Source organism: Schistocerca piceifrons, unplaced genomic scaffold (genome assembly GCF_021461385.2).
Source record: "Schistocerca piceifrons isolate TAMUIC-IGC-003096 unplaced genomic scaffold, iqSchPice1.1 HiC_scaffold_855, whole genome shotgun sequence".
In the NCBI taxonomy this organism is placed as follows: domain Eukaryota; kingdom Metazoa; phylum Arthropoda; class Insecta; order Orthoptera; family Acrididae; genus Schistocerca; species Schistocerca piceifrons.
The window spans coordinates 711,430-719,742 of record NW_025729119.1 but is presented as its reverse complement, the minus strand read 5'-3'; the positions used below and the strand labels follow the sequence as shown (position 1 = coordinate 719,742).

At 41.6% G+C, this 8,313-nt stretch overlaps 1 non-coding gene across 1 annotated transcript; it reads right to left on the bottom strand.

The window, feature by feature from the left end:
• Positions 1-7,856: 7,856 nt before the first annotated feature.
• On the bottom strand, positions 7,857-7,933 carry Trnas-cga. Its single transcript has one exon. It is a non-coding gene; the product is annotated as a tRNA-Ser (tRNA).
• Positions 7,934-8,313: the final 380 nt, after the last annotated feature.

Here is an 8,313-nt window from a genome sequence, read left to right as displayed (position 1 = left end):
ATAGCGTCGGAAGAAATGTTTGGTTTCAACCAAGTTTCAGAGACGAGGATAATATGGAACAGCGATTGGCAGAACAGGTCACAGAACTCGTCGAAGTGAGCCGTTAGCGACTGAGCGTTCGCGTGGGCCACAAAGAGCCTGCCGCCGGAACCGGTCCGTCCCATTGTGGCCGCCTGTAGGACCGAGCGCGCTCCGTCTACCTGCTGGCCGGAAGAGGGACAAAAGCTGGATTTCGCGGGGGAAGACATATTTACAGGTGTGTCCAAGGTCGTGACTGACTCAAGCGTCTGTGGGCTAAAGGTGAAAGACAAGCTGGAGGTATCGGAGAAGGGAGCGAAAAGAAAGATGGAAAGTGGCAGTAGTGGTTACGAAAAAGATAGTAGTAGTGGTAGTGACGAGGATGAAAATAACAGATATAGAAAGGCGGTTTTAAGGAGATTCCTGTTAATGGAGAATGTTAATTCCCGTTTGACTGACAATATGAGTATAAATGAGCACTTATGATAGGTAACTAAAGAAGCAATATTTATGTGAAACAATTGACTGATTTTAAATAGAGTACTTATGGTACATATAGAAACAACGAAGCAATATTTACGTAAAAAAAATGAAAAGAAAGAATAAAAATTAACTTATATTAGACAGAGTACAATATGAGACTTTGTGTCTCGCGAGATTTCGCTCAGTCTTTCAGTTCGGACATGTTCGTCACCGTTTTCCTCCCTCCTTCCGTCTTGACTACGATCCTGCCATCCTGGGTCCATACATTTTGAAGGCCGAACTGTGTGATCGCAGTGTTCAAAACTTTTAGTCTTTCGCGCGTCAGATCTTCCCTCAGGGTAAACCCACTCTTGGCGAGTTTTCTTTTCTGAGCAAACACTTCAGCTCTTTTCCGGTATGACACAAATTTAATTATTATGGGCCTGGGTTTCATCGCACCTGGTATCCTGCGCCCAACACGGTGGCTTCTGTCAATATCGGCCACGTCGATCTGCACGCCAAGTTTTTCACGCACGAGGCTAATGGCCAGGTCGTCGGTGTTTTCACGATCGTTTTCAGCTACCCCGAACAAGCGCAAGCTGTTCCTTCGCTGATACTGCTCAATTTCATCGGTGGCCGCAGACAGTTTAGCTTCTAGGTCGGCGGCTTTTTTCTCTTGTGCGGCCAGGGACTTTTTAAGAGACTGGATTTCGGTGCTGTTGCGCCCGACAGACTCTTGCAGTTTGTCCATGACCGCGGCCGTCACAGAGTCCGTGATGGATTGCACGATTACGTCCAGCGTGTCTTTACTGTGCAGCGCCGCACTCACCTGGGACCGGACGAGCTCCCCGATGTCGGGAAGCGGGGCCTCACCTGCCGCCGGAGACCGGGCGCCCGCGCTGCCTGCGCTCCTGTAGCCTCGCCTGCTGCAGCTTACTCGTGCTCTTCCCATTTTCACTCACTTATCACTTGTCACTTGTGGTAATCAACGGAGAACAACACACCACGGCAAGTAACACTTGTTTAGTCGGATGTACACGTTGTGGACTGCCGCACTTCTCTGTAACACCTTCAATCAGCGGAAAAACTCGCGAGCCAAAGAAACGCGCAGTTTCGTTGACATATATGGCCAAAACTACATGAAAATTGACGCGGCAAATAAAACAGCCTCCTTTCAGCTGTTACTCATAGTGTAGGTATCACGTCAGCGTTCTATATGATTTTACATTTGACGTCCGCTACTTATCGAAAATTTGCTGATGACGAACGCTGGATCATACAACGAGGTGAACGCTGGATCATACAGCGAGGTGAACGCTGGATCATACAGCGAGGTGAACATAACTTTATTTTGTAAGTATTTTCACCCAATATCGACTATTTCATTGTAGTTATGTTTTCTTCCTATCTTAGATGACTATTGGTCTACTAGATAGTGAAGAATGCACCTTATGACGCAGCTAAAATGCTTTGAAACCAGTCGAGCGTATAAGTAAAGCGGTCCTATCTTTTCAAAACGAAATTAATACTCTGATCGATAAACACTCTTTGTGGGTAACTTGAATTTTTATAAAACAAATATGAAACAGGTAATAATACACCTATTACACACTGATCATTACTGTAATTATAAATTAAGTACACAAACCTCGGCCGTGGATCGGTCTATCTCTTACTGAAGACTGTATCAAGCTCTCTACAGTAGTTCCAGAGATTAGCCTTCACATACAGACAGAAAACATCGGCAGGGGATTTTAATGTAGTCGTAACGCACTTGAGCGACAAAGAAACTGATATATTACGGTATACTGGTAATTTTTACTCTATGGACCGTTTGACTACAACTGAATGAAATAATTTTGGTGGCATACGCGTTTCGCCTTTATTTTCTACAAGGCATCTTCAGAGGCCTGGAAAATGTACATATTTTTGCTATTTAGTTTACATTTTGGTCAACGTAGCTGTAGGTTATAAACAGTTCTGGTGGTTCATTTTTGCTGTTAGGTAGTAATGTTTTGAAATGTACTCAACAGGTTGCATGGACGATTTTCTATATATTACGCTCCTGTTGCATTTTTGGTGTTGTTCCTCTTCTGATAAATGTCAATTTGCGTTTTTTTTCACATTTCACAGCAGCAGGAACTGAAACTTGTTTTGATGCAATGCTTTGGTTTGTCAGATGTTATTTCCAAAGATAGAATGTCATTGCTAACTTTTGAGTGTAATTATTGAAGTATCTGTGAACTGTTCGTGTACGCATTTTTTGTTGTTGGCTGTGTGTGTGTGTGTTTTACCAGAAAGCGAAGGATGGGTGGGGGAGAGGTTTTTTTGCTGTGTGTGTGTGTGTGTGTGGGTGTGTTTGTGTAACCAGAAGGCGAAGGGGGCGGGAGATTTTTTATTTTTTTAATTTTCTTATTTTTTCGGGCTGTGTGTGTGTGTGTGTGTGTGTGTGTGTGTTGTGGTGTGACGTAATTGTTTTGTTTTTTTTGTATTTGTAGCCTGTGTGTGTGTGTGTGTGTGTACAGAAAGCGATGGGGGGAGGTTTTTTTCCTGGTTGTGTGAGGAACGACCTTTATCTTATCATTTCTTTCATTAAGTGTAGTAGGGAGCCTGTGCTGATGTGTGTTTGTTTATTTATCACATGTTTTGTTTTCAGTGATGACTTTCTGAATGTGCAAGTTTTCTTGCATTTGTATAAGATTTTTGTCATGGTTGCTTATTCGCATTATTTTCATTTCCTGTTCCATGTTTGTAGGATGGTGGTTATGGTGTTTTAAATGTTCTGCAAATGTGGGTTGGCTTGTTTCGTACTTCCAACTCTTGACATGTTCTTTGTATCGTGTTTTAAAATTCCTGCATGTCATGCCTGTGTATACTGCATCACAACTTTGATATTCAAGTTTGTATATTCCTGATTCTTGGAATTTGTCACTCTTGGTATCTGACTGGCTTAGGTGTGATTGGAGGATTTGCCTAGTCTTGTATGCTATTTGGAAGCCATGTCTCTTTAGGATGTTTGCAACTCTATGTGTTAATTTATGTGTGTAAGTCATGGTGTACCATCTGGTTCTTTTCTGTGTGGTGCTGTCATTGTGTGTGTTTGTAAGTTTGCTACTTGTGAGTTCTCTTGTATTCTGGAAATGTTGTGTTTGTTTTGTATTTGCATTTCTATTTTTCGATTGAACCTGTGTACTACAAGTGTGTCATACCCATTGTTCCTAGCTATTTGTATGATTGTAATCATTTCTTTTTCATAGTTTCTCTTTTTGAGTGGGAGTCTGCTTAATCTATGTAACATATGTCTTAGTGCTGCAAGTTTCTGGTTGTGGGGATGGTTAGCGTGGAGTATATTACTGCGTCTGTGGCTGTTGGTCTTCTAAAGATGTTAAATGTATTTTTGCTCTTGCTTATGGTAATGTCAAGAAAATTTATTTGATTTTCTTTTTCTTTTTCACGTGTGAATTTTATGTTCTGATGAGCTTTTTTGATTTCCGAGTGGAGTTTGTCTATTTTTTCACTTGGCTCATCTACCAGACAAATAATGTCATTCACATATCTGTACCAATATATGATTTTGAAACTTTCATTAGTGGTTATCTTGTCAGATATCTGATTTTCTAGATGACTGGTGAAAATGTTAGCTAATGTTCCTGATATTGGGGATCCCACAGGCAGTCCATCACTCTGTAGATAATATTCATTCACGAACTGAAAGTAGTTTCGTTCAGTTGTCAGTCTGAGCATATTTGCTATTTCTTTTATTGATTGTGTGGTGAGGTTGCTGTGGGATGAGAGATTTTGTTCTACGATTCCTATTGTTTCTGTGACAGAGATGGAAGTATACATACTTTCTATGTCGAATGAAACCAGTGATGCTATGTGTGGTATCTGTATGTGCTCTATTAGGTTTCCTGTGTTTATCTCTGTTCTGTTGTTTTCTACTTTATAGTGTTTTGTAACTAACTTTTCGAGGTGTTTGGCTATGTGGTATGTTGGGGCTTTCCATCTTCACGTACTTTTGGTTGACTGTGGTGTGTTGGTACGTGTGGGTTTTTTGTGTTATGTAGTATTTCTGTTTGTCTATGAGCGTGTGTTCAATGTTTTTCAGTGCTCGTTTCAGGTTTGCCAGGAATCGTGGAGTTGGATCTGACTTCAGTTTTTGTATGCCGTTGGTGTCTATGTATTCCTTGGTTTTTGTGATGTATTGCTCTTTGTCTATAACTGATTTAAGTAGGCTGTTTATGTTTTCTTATTGGCAACGTTACGTAGCGCTCTGTATGAAAATCACTGGCTGTGCTGTGTGCAGTCTGTGGCTAGTTTGCATTGTTGTCTGCCATTGTAGTGTTGGGCAGCGGCAGCTGGATGTGAACAGCGCGTAGTGTTACGCAGTTGGAGGTGAGCCGCCAGCAGTGGTGGATGTGGGGAGAGAAATGGCGGAGTTTTGAAATTTGTAAGACTGGATGGCTATGTATATTATGATTTTTCAACACTATTAAGGTAAATACATTGTTTGTTCTCTATTAAAATCTTTCATTTGCTAACTATGCCTATCAGTAGTTAGTGCCTTCCGTAGTTTGAATCTTTTATTTAGCTGGCAGTAGTGGCGCTCGCTGTATTGCAGTAGTGAAGATTTTTGTGAGGTAAGCGATTTGTGAAAGGTATAGGTTAAATTTCATTTTACATTACTCTGTTAAGCCAGTTTTACTACTGATTTATTTTTCTTGTTTGCTGCGCATTGCGTTATATGAGTTGTAATATTGCTGCTTGCTTGGCCAATTTGAATATTTTGTCATCGCTGTTTGTGTTAATTGTTTTGTACTGCTGCATTGCCTCGTTCCTTAGTTTAGCATCTGAGCTCAGTAGATTTAAGTTAGCTTAAGATGGGGTAGACTATATAAGAAACTAACTATGATGAATTGGAAGAAATGCATTGAGAAACTATACACAAAAAGTACAGAAAACAGGTATAGATAGGACTTTTTGGGAATAATGATGAACGAAGAGAGATCTCCAAGGAAAAAAAGGTTTTGTTTGCGAAATACTGCAGTACCAAATGTTACACTGAAAACAAACCCTGTCCTTTCCCCCTGTGTTATTCTGCTATGTGTTTGTGTACTCTTGTATATTTGTGTTTTTCCTGTCTTTATGTGTTTATCTGATGAGAGTTACGTTGTATAATTCTTCTGATAATATGTTATTTACTTTGTAAAGATGTTTAGACATTATTTATTCTGTTTTGTTTTAATGCTCATGTGTGAAGTTGATGTTTCAAGAGTTATTCTGATCTTTTATGTATTTACTTATGTCATAATTCCTGTAACACTGATGTATATGTTTATTTATATTCTTTTGTAAAGCCCCTATTACTACAAATGTTATATGTATTGTTATGTTCTTTAATGATGTATTCTGTATCTTTGTAATTGTATTCTTATGTTATAAAATGGTAATGGACACCAGTTCATCAGATTAAGTAACTTGTAAGTTACATTTCACTGCACATGTTTCTGTTGGTCATAGTATATGGACAATATGTGAGAAGTAGGGACTGTTAGTGTTTACACATGTGTTAATAATTCAGCAAGGGACTGGATAACAGCATTGCTGGTTCTAAGGACAATTCCAAAAACTTTGTGAGTGCACAAGTGGTGGTTATGGACTTGCTATATTATCCGCAAGACTCTTCAATGGTGATTGTGCACCTGCACAGTCACAACAGATGGCTGCTGGCCATTTCTACAAGGACTACAGTGGGTCTACACCTTTGCTGACTCACCAGTACCATTATTTCTACAAGGACTGCAGTGGGTCTGCACCTCTGGTGGCCCACCAGTACCGTAATCTCTACCAGGACTACAGTGGGTCTGCTCTGTGATGACCTACCTACCAATACTCTTCAAAATTTCGACTGACTCTGCTGTGGGTTTGCTCTGTTGTTGACCAATACCTGTCTGCATGTAAAGAGTCAGCACTGTCTTTCCGTTGGAAGGACAACACTACTTCTTCAAGATTGCATGGAAATCCACTACTTCCGTGTGCATTTTCTTTTACTGCTCAGACTTTGAGAAAAACACTACAATGTTACTGTGATGAATGATCAGGACTGTCTTTATGGACTGTGAGAAAATTTTAGCTTTTGACCAACATTGTATCAATAAGTGTGTGCCTTTGATTTCTTTGTTATTGTAATTATGAAATATTTTATCAAATCGTTATTGGCCACTGCACAAAACAATTTGTAAAATTTTTTGTGGGGAGCATGGGGGCTATTTAAGTAGGCTGTTTATGTTTTCTTATTGGCAACGTTACGTAGCGCTCTGTATGAAAATCACTGGCTGTGCTGTGTGCAGTCTGTGGCTAGTTTGCATTGTTGTCTGCCATTGTAGTGTTGGGCAGCGGTAGCAGAATGTGAACAGCGCGTAGCGTTGCGCAGTTGGAGGTGAGCCGCCAGCAGTGGTGGATGTGGGGAGAGAAATGGCGGAGTTTTGAAATTTGTAAGACTGGATGGCTATGTATATTATGATTTTTCAACACTATTAAGGTAAATACATTGTTTGTTCTCTATTAAAATCTTTCATTTGCTAACTATGCCTATCAGTAGTTAGTGCGTTGCGTAGTTTGAATCTTTTATTTAGCTGGCAGTAGTGGCGCTCGCTGTATTGCAGTAGTTCGAGTAACGAAGATTTTCGTGAGGTAAGTGATTTGTGAAAGGTATAGGTTAATGTTAGTCAGGGCCATTCTTTTGTAGAGATTTTTGAAAGTCAGATTGCGTTGCGCTAAAAAATATTGTGTGTCAGCATAAGCACAATCACGTATATAAATTTTTCTAAGGGGACGTTTCACTGATACAGGCATGCGTATTCAAATTCGGAGACATGTAAACAGCAGAACGTGATGCTGCGGTGGGCAACGCCTATCTAAGACAAAAAGCGTCTGGCGCAGGTGTTAGATCGGCTACTGCTGCTACAGTGGTAGGTTATCAAGATTTAGGCGAGTTTAAATGAAATGAAATGTCGTGTGGCTAGGGCCTTCGGTAGGGTAGACCGATCGCCTGGTGCAAGTCTTTTTAGCTGACGCCACGTCGGTGACTTGCGTGTCGATGGGGATGAAATGATGATAAAGACAGCACAACACCCAGTCCCTGAGCGGAGGAAATCTCCGACTCTGCGGGGAATCGAACCCGGGCCCCTTGCATGCAGTCTGCCGCGATGACTACTCAGCTATCGAGGCGGGCTTTGCTACGTTTGAAAGTGGTGTTGCAGTCGGCGTTCGAGCGATGGGACACAGCATCTCCGAGGTGGGGATTTTCCTGTACGACATCTCACGAGTCAGGAATCCGGTAAAACATGAAATGAAACTTCCTGGCAGAGTAAAACTGCGTGTCGGACCGAGACTCGAACTCGGGACCTCTGCCTTTCGTGGGCAAGTGCTCTACCAACTGAGCTACCCAAGCACGACTCACGCCAAACATGAAACCTCCACCATCGCTGCGGCCGGAAAAAGACCCTGCAAGAACGGGACTCACGACAACTGAAGAGAACCGTTCAACCCTTCCGCAAATTGCTGCAGATTTCAGTGGCGGGCCATCAACAAGTGCCAGCGTGCGAAGCATTCAACGAAACATCGTCCATATGGGCTTTCGGAGCGGAAGGCCCACTCGTGCACCCTTGATGACTACACAGCACAAAGCTTTACGCCTCGCGTGGGCTTGTCAGCGTCGACATTGTGCTATTGATGACTGTAAACATGCTGCCTGGTCGGACGAGTCTCGTTTCAAATTGTATCGAGCGGATGGACGCGTACAGGTATGGAGACAACCTCATGAATCCATGG